Source organism: Thamnophis sirtalis, unplaced genomic scaffold (genome assembly GCF_051295495.1).
Source record: "Thamnophis sirtalis isolate CommonGarterSnake01/CBP01778 unplaced genomic scaffold, rThaSir2_p1.2 scaffold_11, whole genome shotgun sequence".
NCBI classification, from domain to species: Eukaryota; Metazoa; Chordata; class Lepidosauria; order Squamata; family Natricidae; genus Thamnophis; species Thamnophis sirtalis.
The window spans coordinates 36,066,718-36,077,775 of record NW_028261391.1 but is presented as its reverse complement, the minus strand read 5'-3'; the positions used below and the strand labels follow the sequence as shown (position 1 = coordinate 36,077,775).

Genomic DNA, 11,058 nt, shown 5'->3' with positions numbered 1-11,058 from the left:
CCCACCCCCCGGTGACAGTCATTCACAGCCCAACTTTTTTTTTCTTCCTCATTGTTTAGTCTCTAACCAGCATCTTCTCGTTACAAAGTTCAGAGATCTATTACAATACCCATGTTCACTTTTAGTTCCCATTGTTAACAACTGCTATTTAACTTTCCCCGTTTTAAGTCCCTGCGGTTCTCCTCGTCGCCCATATATACCATAGGTTCCAGCTAAGATAATGTTCCGTTTCTCCTTTGTCCCTCAGCCAACCAGTCATTCTGTCCATTTCTGCACATTCATAAATCTTTTAAATTATGGCATCTTCCAATGGTATGGTAGTAGATTTCCAAAATTGCGCATAGGTTATTCTTGCGGCCACAATTATATGTAGGCTCAAATGCCATATAGATTTACTTATGTTTTCTGGTTTTATGCTTAGTAAGAAATTCTCAGGGTTCCATTCCATGCTTGCCCGGTAACCTCTTTTAGCCAGTTTTGAATCCTTCTCCAGTATTTTGTGGCCTCAGTACAAGACCACCAAATATGGTAGAATGTGCCATCCCTTCTTCCACATTTCCAACACAGTGGAGATAACCCAGGAAACATTTTGGCTAACCTCGTTGGAGGAAAGTGCCATCTATAAACCATCTTGTATATGTTTTCTTTAAACACTGTAGATATTGTAAGTTTAATAGTCTTATTCCATAGATCCCACCATTTGCCCATTTCAATCTCATAGCCAAAGTTTCTCTCCCATGTTATTAGAAGGCTTTTATCCATCTCTTCTTTAGCATCTTGACAGGTCAAAAATTGATAAATCTTCGATAACATTTTCTTATCTCCGCCAAACAAAATCTTATCTAGCCCCTGAGGGTTTGGGTAGATCCCAAACCATACCTTATCACTTTTAAACCTATTTCTAATCTGTAAATATTCCCACCATTCCAGATTCCTGCCCTGCTGCTCTAATTCCATCTTTGCAAATTCCAGATCTTGATGAGGTGTGGTTGGAACAGCTGATTTATGGCAGCAGAGATTTAAGGCTTCAGCGCCGCCTACTAGCTAAATCCAAACTAACTTTGGTCATTGCCCTATATGAAGCACAAGTAGGTGAGCAGGCTGCCCAGTCAGCGGCAGTAATTCAAAAGTGTCAAGCTGCCCACAACCTGTCAGCAACAGCCATAGTAAATCAACAAGCAACTGAAGAGGAGGATGGACTGGGTACAGCTGGCGCACCTTAAGTTGACATCGAACAGCAGGTGAATTTACCTCAGGCAGGCTGCCTGAGTTGTGGCGGGAACCATGTGCAGTCAGCTTTCCGGTTCAAATCAGCCACCTGGCGGCATTGTGGTAAAACTGGTCATCTCACCTATGTGTGCTGTTCCAACCTGCCAGCAGCAGACAATGGATGTCCCATGAATCGACCATCGCAAAGGCACCAAGTCCAGGCTAAGGAGATCTGCCATGCCATTGACTGTAACAGTGATGACGGAGAAACTGTCAACACAGCATCTGAAGGGAAACGCAGCAGCCAGAAAATATTCATTACTGTATTAATTGAGGGATCTCAATGTAGAATGGAGATCAACATGGGGTTGGTGAAATCCATTATTTCGTGGGGCAACTTCAAAAGGATTCTGCCCACACTTTCTAAAGCAGATTTGTCCCCGACCACCTGTGTCTTAAAAGATTATAATAAAGGGCTATTCCTATTGGTAGTGGGAAGTTTCAAATTGAACATGGCAAATTCAAGGGAACATTACCATTAATAGTTGTTGAGGGACCGCTAGCTTCATTATTGGGGTTAGATTGGTTTGAGGCATTGGGGTTTTCTATTTCAGGGATTCATTCTACTGAAATTGCTGCCGGCTTCAAAGATCTGATCCAGGAATTCAAAGATGTTTTTAGCAATGCCTTGAGTAAATATACTGAATCCCCAATAACTTTTAATTTAGACCCCAATGTAGCGCTCATTTGTCTAAAGGGTAGGCAGATCCATTTGCTCTGCAAGAAAAGGTGGATGCTGAGCTAGATAAATTAATTCAGCAAGGAATTCTAGAACCAGTAGATTATGCGAAGTGGGAGACCCCTATCATAATTCCAATAAAATCAGACAGATCCATTAGGATCTGCATTGATTACAAATTGACAATTAATAAAGGCCACCATTAAAGAATTGCAGCAACTATTCTCCATTCACGCACTACTGGACACTTTGGTGTCCAATAAAGGTCCTCAATTCACCTCTGTTGTTTTCCAAGTGTTCCTAGCTGGGTTGGGCATTAGATACAAATTGGTGGCCCCTTATCACCTGTCCAGCAGTGGTAGAGCAGAACAGACAGTCCGCTGCACTAAAGATGCATTACAGTGTATGGGACCAGGTCAGAAAATCAACCAATACCTATTGGCCCAACTTTCCACCCCATGCCCCTTAACCGGCAAGAGTCTAGTTGAATTATTGATGGGATGACATCTTCGTACCATTCTGGACCGTTTACACCTGCACTACAATGTGAACACTCCACCAGAGTGTTCTTCACAAACCCACACCTTTGACATAGGGGAAAGAATATCCACAAGAAATTGCATAGCAGATCCTAAATGGGTCCCGGGACAGTTGATTCAAGTAACTGGCCCATGTTCCTATAGGGTCCGGTTAGTGGCGGCACCATATAGATTAGCTTTGGCACTACGATTCATCAGTCTGTCCACCTGCTAGGCCCACTATGCCTAGTTGTTCTTAACTTTCACATCACCACGACGAGGCCACCTGCCACCCAAACTGCTCTCAACATGCCTGAACACAACACTTCTTCGATACCCGCCACAATCTCATCAGAACACATACCTGTTGATCCGTGTAGTCCAGCAGGGGCAGAGTCTCTGGAAGGCCAAACCAAGAGGAGGAACGAGGCGCTCTGGGAGGATTCACTGGAAGCCTGCCTACCTCAGAGACTATATATGTGCAATCCGGGGGGAAGGAGTGTTACATCCAGATGCGTGCAGGCAGAAGTGTCACTCAAGTGGGAAATGTTTGTTTATTGGCTCCAGGGCAGATACAGTCTGGTAGGAGCAGGGCAGGTTCCCTATTGGTTGACTGTCTGACAGCTCGCTTATAAAAGAGCTGTCAGACCCCAGTTTTTTGTTCATTGTCAGTTGTGTTAATAAATGGTTATTGCATCCATTCGTCACCGTGCTGTTACCTCAGGCGAGTATTTACCAGCTCTATAATAGCCAAACATCAATTTAGCCATTTTTGAGAATTCACAATTTTGGTTCTTGCAGGGATTATTTTTTCCACATTAATTCATAATTATCTTTCTTCATCAAAGAACCCAGGCCTTCTGAATAAAATAATAACTTAACCTCTGTGTGTAGCATTTTTGTACAAAATAATGTAATTTTAAGCCCAAAATTGGTGGTGGTTATTAGGGAAAGTCTTGGACCTTGGGAGGTCGCTGCCTCAGATAGGTGGGTATGAGTCCCTTTTTGTGAAGTGCGGCCTTGGAGCTCAGGTGGGCCTTTTTGTCATGTACCTGTCTCCCTGCTACATTTCATTGGCTCTGCCTGAGCTGCTGGATGTGTTAGCCGGGCTGACGATTGATTTCCCCAGGCTTATGGTCCTGGGGGATTTCAATCTGCCTTCCATTGGCGAGACATCCAATTCAACTTGGGAGTTCATGGCTTCCATGACAGCTATGGCCCTCACTCAGTTAATTCGACACCCCACTCATAACAAGGGACACACGCTCGACCTGATTTTTCTCTCTGGATAGTGGATGAATGATCTAGTTTTAGGGGATATTGTTATTCAACCCTTGTCATTGTCTGATCATTTCCTCCTCAGGCTTGACTTCCATACTGCTACTGCCCGCCGCAGGGAGGTAGAACCGATTAGATGGTTCAGCCCCAGGCGCCTGATGGACCCTGAAAGGTTCCTGATGGAGCTTGGGACTTTTCCTGAATCCCTTGCTCACAGCTTGACCCAGGCCCTAAAGGAAGCTTGGGATAGGGCGGCCACTGGGGCCTTGGACCGCATTGTGCCTTTGCGGCCTCTGACTCGGTTCCAATCCAGGGTAGCTCCTTGGTTTACCGAGGAGGTCCAGGAGATGAAGCGCCGGAGAAGACACATAGAGAGTGGTTGAAGGGCCAGCCGGTCCGAATCTGACCGAACACTAGTAAGAACTCATATTAAGTCCTACTTAGTGGCGATAAAAGGGGCAAAATGGGAAAAATTTTCCGCTCTTATCACATCCGCAGAAACTGCCCAGCTGCCCTGTTTAGGGTGACCCGTTCCTTACTTAATCAAGGAACTGGGGATGACCCCTTGCAGGGCAGGGTTGAGGAATTCGTCCAGTATCCGCAGGACAAAATAGCTCAGATTTGGACAGGCTCTGGACTCTGACTGGGTAGATTCAGGCAAGTCGATGGGGATTAATCTTATGGAGACTATCTGGGATGAATTTGATCCTGTGACTCCTGAGGGTGTGGACAGGATTATGGGGAGACTTAGTGCTGCCACTTGTGTTCTGGACCCGTGTCCCTCCTGGTTAGTTTCGGCTTCCCGGGAGGTGACATGAGGCTGGCTCCAGGTGATAGGTAAAGTATTAAAGGAACAAAGATATGAGTTTAAATACAACTGAAATTTTAATTTAGGTCTAAACAAGAATCATTCTGAAAATTTTGATGCTAAAACTTTATCTCACTGGCTTGATTCACACATCATGATATTACCATAGTTGATTAAATAAATCACAATTAGCTAAAGTCACACAGCATGCCAAGCTATAAAATGTGGTTTACAAACCACAGTGCCTGTATGTATATTATATGCAAATCCAAAACCAAACTCCATTAAGGCTTAATACAACTGTAAATCCAATCATTTTTTTATTCTTTGTGATGTAACTATAAATAAACATACTGTAACATTATCTTGAGTAAGTATAGGCTGAAATCTTATGTCTGTGTGTGTTTGTGCCAGTGGAGGGTTACGACCAGTATGCCCCGGCACGGGCGTACTGGTACCTGCCGGGAGCACCAGGTACTGTTCCGGTATAGTGTTCCGGAGGGCCTACCTGCCTGCCCGCGCTCTTTACCAGTATTTGAAGTTTTTAGGGCTTCTGCACAAGCGCAAGGAGCATAGGACTTCTGCGCGATGCTCCGCCAAGCAGCTGGAGCGTCGCAGAGGGGTTGCGGAGTGCTGTGGGTGGTAAGTACGAATGTGCGCGCTGCACACGTTCATGTGGTGGGCGCCCAGCCCCATTGCACTGTATCAGTTGCAACAGGATACGGAACCCACCACTGGTTTGTGCACATGTATTCATGTTTGTGCATATGCTTATTACTTGATTTCATTGTATCTGATTATTGCATAACCGACAACTGAATGTATGAACTGAAAACCATTGAAGTGGTGTGAAGGAATACAAATATTTGATGACTTACACACAGAAATCATAATATGCAAGCAATAAGCATTCAAATTTGAACCACCCAAGGCTATTTGTGTTTCTAACATACCAGAAGTCTACAAGAAAAATGGAGTCCATATCATGCTTGGCTGTTTTCCATCTTCCCTACTTCATCCCCTTTCTACAACTCAATTCAAATCAGGGTAAAGCAGAAATCCCATGAAAGTTGAATCATTAACATTATCAGCATAGACACTACTTTTTTCTTCTCCATATAACTGTAGCCAGACTTCATTCCCCGATTCCAAATGGAGTAAAACAGATCCAGAAGCCTGATCCACATTGTTTTCCTGGTACTGGTCATAGGTGATTATGATTGCTGTGTCCTTCTTGAATAAACTAACTTTCAGATCTGAGGCATATACACTGAGATGATATGCAAAATAATATACTCCAGAAATGGTGCATTGGAACTTTCCTGTGACGGTATTGTAGTGATTTTGTTCATTGTAGAAGACCTTTGTAAATTTGATAGGCATATTAATATAAGAAACTCTGGATGTTAAACCAACACTAAAGGCAGATCGATAGACAGTGGCACTTTCCCCCTTCGATCCTTTAAAGCCTGGAAAACCTGATGGTCCTGGAGGACCTCGCATACCAGGAAGTCCGTTATCTCCCCTTTCACCCGGTCCACCTATAAAGTAAATTGAATTTTTTTATTAGGATAGTTCATTCTCATTTAACTGAAGACTCATATCTGATTGCATTATATTACCCTCTATTTCTCTTCAAGACACCAAAGTCCTCTTATAAATGGCAATAACAGCAGTTATAACTAATATTATAGTTAGCGATGAATCCTGTGATTATTTATCAGAGGTTATTACTCATGAATTCCAAGCACTTCACCTTTTCAGAGTTATGAGTTTAGTGATAGTACTCCACCAAGAACAAATAGAATGACTCCTAGCTTAATCTTCTTCATAGTTGTACATTTTGGTGTTCAGGTTTTAAGAAGATCCCCACATTCAACTGTTATTGAGGCTATGAGAGCCCATTAATCAGAAATTGCAGTTGCCCCACTTCCTGCTAGCTTCCCAAGATATGGAGCCATTCTAATCACATGAGAAATATTGTTCCATAGAAAAGGAAGGCTGTAGAGAGGATATGAGTCTGATATTCCTATCAACAATACTCTCCTAGAATGTGTTTCTAAATAGCCAGATACCATTGAATGCAGGTAGCCCTAAAGATGCACTAGTGCTATTAGGGACATTTCAAAATATCTCTGTACCTCTAGTTCTGTGGTCATAGCTGTATCAAAAGTTGTGGGGGGAATCCCTTGGGAATTTTCATTTGTATACCTCAAGGCACATATGGCCTTGGATCTAGTTTAGCTATAATGGGAATCCAGTGCTAGTTGGTGTAAGAGATCCAGTTTACCAAGAGGAACGGCAGGCTCTACTATCTCCTCCATTTACCTAATGGAGGAGATAGTAGCATTTGCAAATGGGAATGGATTCCCCAGCTATTCCTGGAAAAATCTATTATCTGCCCATAAAAGTGGTAGATGGGGCAGAAGATAATTCTTTGAGGGGCAACAGTGGATTTGGATCAATAGAAAATAAAGGATATTATCAAAAAACCAAAGTGCTGATAGTAGCAGAAGAAACAGTAAGCATTATTTTAAATGAGAAAGAGAATAAAGATATCCTTGACCATCTTCTATCACGTAAATGAGCATCTTTTTCAGTCTGCCATTTATTTTGATTCCAGTAATTTCTGCAAAACATGAAGTCTCATAAATAGTTACCTCTTATGGATGCATAAGTATGTATTAATAAATAAGGGATATAATAGTTGATTTTGTTTTCCTTTGCCAGTACATGGACATGGTGGTTTCCCATTATATATAGGAACTTTGTTAGGACGTGATTATCACCAGCTAGATGCTTTTAGGAAGCTATTAAAAGAAAAACATATCTCTTTATCCTGTTTAACTGATGATAAGCTTTTCATGGTAATGACAAGGATAAGGATTCTCATAATATTGCTTTTATGACAGGGAGGAAGGATAAAAATGCCAGTATGTATCATAACCAGTCATGACATGAATGGCAACATATGGGTAGTAGATATTTAATATTTGTGTTTGCATAACATCCTTATTTGTTCTGACAGTCAAATCAGCAGGTTTTTTTTGGGGGGTGGGGGGACGGGGACATCTCACAAAAAAAGGAGAGAAGGCCTCCCAAGATGGAAAGAACAGGTGAACAATACTGGGAAAACAGAAAAATCACTTTACTTTGAAAAGAAAGAATGTTTCAGGATTGCAAATGGATGCACCAAATGGGAGTATCTGGAACATATGTGTGGTCTTGCCTTCCCCCCCAGTTGCATAAAAAGATGTTAATAGGGATGGTTTTGGACCCAGTGGCTCGGTGGCTAAGACGCTGACTTTGTCGATCAAAATGGTCGGCAGTTTGAATCCATAGTGCCACGTAACGGAATGAGCTCCCATTATTTGTCCCAACCTCTGCCGACCAAGCAGTTCTAAAGCATGTAAAAATGCCAGTAGAAAAATAGGAACCACCTTTGGTGGGAAGGTAACAGTGTTCTGTGCGCCTTCAGCATTTAGTCATGCTGGCCACATGACCACGGAGATGTATTCAGATAGCGCTGGCTCTTTGGCTTTGAAACAGAGATGAGCGCCGCCCTCTAGAGTCAGGAACGACTAGCATATATGTGTGAGGGGAACCTTTACTTTTACTTTGGGGGTGGTTTGGTTGCATTATTATTTTAAAGCCACTTTGCCCACTTTTACTTATTCATTGATCTATTTACATTTATTTTATCTACAGAGATCATGCAATCACTGATATACTTTGCCCACTAATGCCATTTTAAATTATTATACTTGGAAGGTACTGTAGATGGCAAAAACAACAAAAACCCCAATGCTTTTTAATACTGGGGCTATGAAGTATCTTTAATTTCCCCTGCTGGAGTGGGGCATATCATGATTAAAGTTAATGAATTTGCAGATCTCATTTCACAGTCTTGAACACTACTGTTAATGCCCTGGCAGCAGTAAATCAAGAACTTGTTGGAATGAGACAAGCAACTATACAAAACCAACTGGCTCTCTGATGTGCTAACTGCTACTCAAGGAGAACTGTGTGTCATTATTAAGGTGGAATGATATCTGTTCATCCTGGACAAGGCTAAATCCATATACTGATAAAACTTTTGAGACCCATTGTGATGAAATTATCTGTGCTGAGTAGGCAGAACAATGATGATGATACAGATTTTCCCCTGCCTAAATCACAGCTTTTGTATCATTGATATTTGACATGTATCCTTCTACTCACTTTCCAGAACATTTAATAACAATCACAATTTGTTCAGGATACATTGTTCTCCTATGTGATAACCATAATTTGTCTATATAAAATGTATTACCATATTTCTAGAACTAGATGGAAATCTGTCAAAGCACAAGTTGTGAATTGAATATAACTAAAATATATATAACTAAAATAATAATTATACACATCAAAAGGATACACTGATTTGCACCAGTAAATTCTTGATACATGTTTTTTTGTCAAAGTCTGTACAACTCCTCCCCAAAACCCAAAATTAAATAAAAAACTTAATTTTATTTTGAATTACTTAGTCTATGGTATTTCTTTTAAACTTGTACTCCTTTATTATCCCCACTTCTTTTTTAAAGAAATCATACTTAATTTGTTGGGTTTTATTTTACTATATTGACTAGTAATTTTTGAATGTTCAAATTAATGTTTGTAAACGGGATTTTTTTTCTTCCCCAGGTTCAATGAAGAATTCAACTTTATAATTATATTTTTAATAACCTGCTATTCTTCCTTTCTCCTACCATGTTAAAATATATTTCGTAGAAAGTCATGAGAAGAAAGAACTAATTATCCTCTTCTAGAATATATATTTGTTCAATATCTAATGCCACATTTAATTTATTTCTAAATATGCTACTTGATACAGTCTGGTAATGTATTTTACAGTGTTGTTTTTTGCCTTGTGCTTCCTTTATTATTGGGTTCTATTATTAGATAGATAATTAGATAATTAGATTTGTGGTGGTCAACTCCAAGAATTCCGCAGCCAGCTATACTGGCTGGGGAATTCCTACAGTTGAAGTCCAAACATTTTAAAGTTACCAAATTTAAGAAACAATGGTATAAATAATCATCTGCATCCCATTAAACAGTAAATCTGATCTAAATGAATTAAAGCAGACTTATCACTGGATGTCACCCACATATATTACACAACACTTCACATAATCTTTAGCTAGCACAGGAATTGTGTTGCAAAACACCTGGAGGACAGTAGATTAGAGAATACTGCACATCAAACATACCGTTCTCACAGAAACAAGCTGAACACTAAACCTCTCACCTAGGTCTCCTTTCTCTCCCCTTTCTCCTTCTCTTCCATCCCGTCCATCTTTCCCCGGTACTCCATTATGACCTGGGTGACCTGGTGATCCGGACATCCAATTTGTACAAGGTCCTTGAGGCTGTGGAGAGTTTTCTTCTGCAGAACCTTCATGGTTACAACTAAACACCACTAGCAGCACCACAGAACAAAAAAGGCGGCTTGATGCTTGTTTCATGTTTAACCTGGAAAAAATAAAGTGTAATACTATCAGACATTTTTTTAGGAAGAAGCAGTGGTGGGTTTCAAATTTTTTTAGAACCTCTTCTGTAAATGTGGCCTGCTTTGTGGGAGTGGCTTGCTGGCCATGTGACTGGGTGGGAGTGACTTGCCAGCCATGTGACTGGGTGGGAGTAGCTTGCCAGCCACGTGACCGGGTGGGAGTGGCTTGGCAATCATGTGACCGGGTGGGTGTGGCCAACTCATAAAATGTGGTTAAACTCACTTAACAACGCTCTTGCTTAGCAACTAAAATATTGGCTCAGAAACTGGCATTTGAAGCACGCAAGTCTTAACGCTACAAGCTACAAGACCCTTGCACCCCTAACCCTTTAGAAAAAAAAAAACAGTGATGTTCAAATTTGATAGCTTTAAGACTTGTGGACGTCAACTCCCAGAATTCCTCACTCTTTATCTTGATGATGTGCGGACAGGCTTTGGAAAGGAGCTGGAACCGGTTCTAAACGGCACTGTAGATTTGTGGAACCTCTTCTACAGAAGAGGTTAGAACTGGCAGGAACCCACCCCTGGGAAGAAGATACATTTCTGCAAAAACAAAGGAAAGAAATTATTGATCTACAGCAGGGGTGTCAAACTCGATTTCATTGAAGGCTGCATCAGGATTGTATTTGACCTCAGAGAGTCTGGGGACATGGGCATGGTGGGCATGGCCAGATCAATGTCACTCGTGTCAGGGGGACACCTGGGGTGGCCAAGTGCTCAGGCAGGACATCCCTGAGGCCCTCCCTCACTCTCATTATAATCTCCTTCCTTCCTTTTTATTCTTTTTCCTTTTCTCTTCATTCTCCTTCCTTCCTTCCTTCCTTCCTTCCTTCCTTCCTTCTTTCCTTATTTTTTCCTTTTTTGCTCTAGTCCCACCTTTCATGCTTTTTCTTTGTCTTTCCTCTTTTCCTTTCTTCTTTCCTGCCTCTTCTTGCATGGTCAAATGCAAAAG

General features: G+C 41.4%; 1 pseudogene; it reads right to left on the bottom strand.

Moving 5' to 3' along the window:
• Positions 1–5,584: 5,584 nt before the first annotated feature.
• On the bottom strand, positions 5,585–6,876 carry LOC148043606 (adiponectin pseudogene; annotated as a pseudogene).
• Between the last annotated feature and the right edge of the window lie 4,182 nt (positions 6,877–11,058).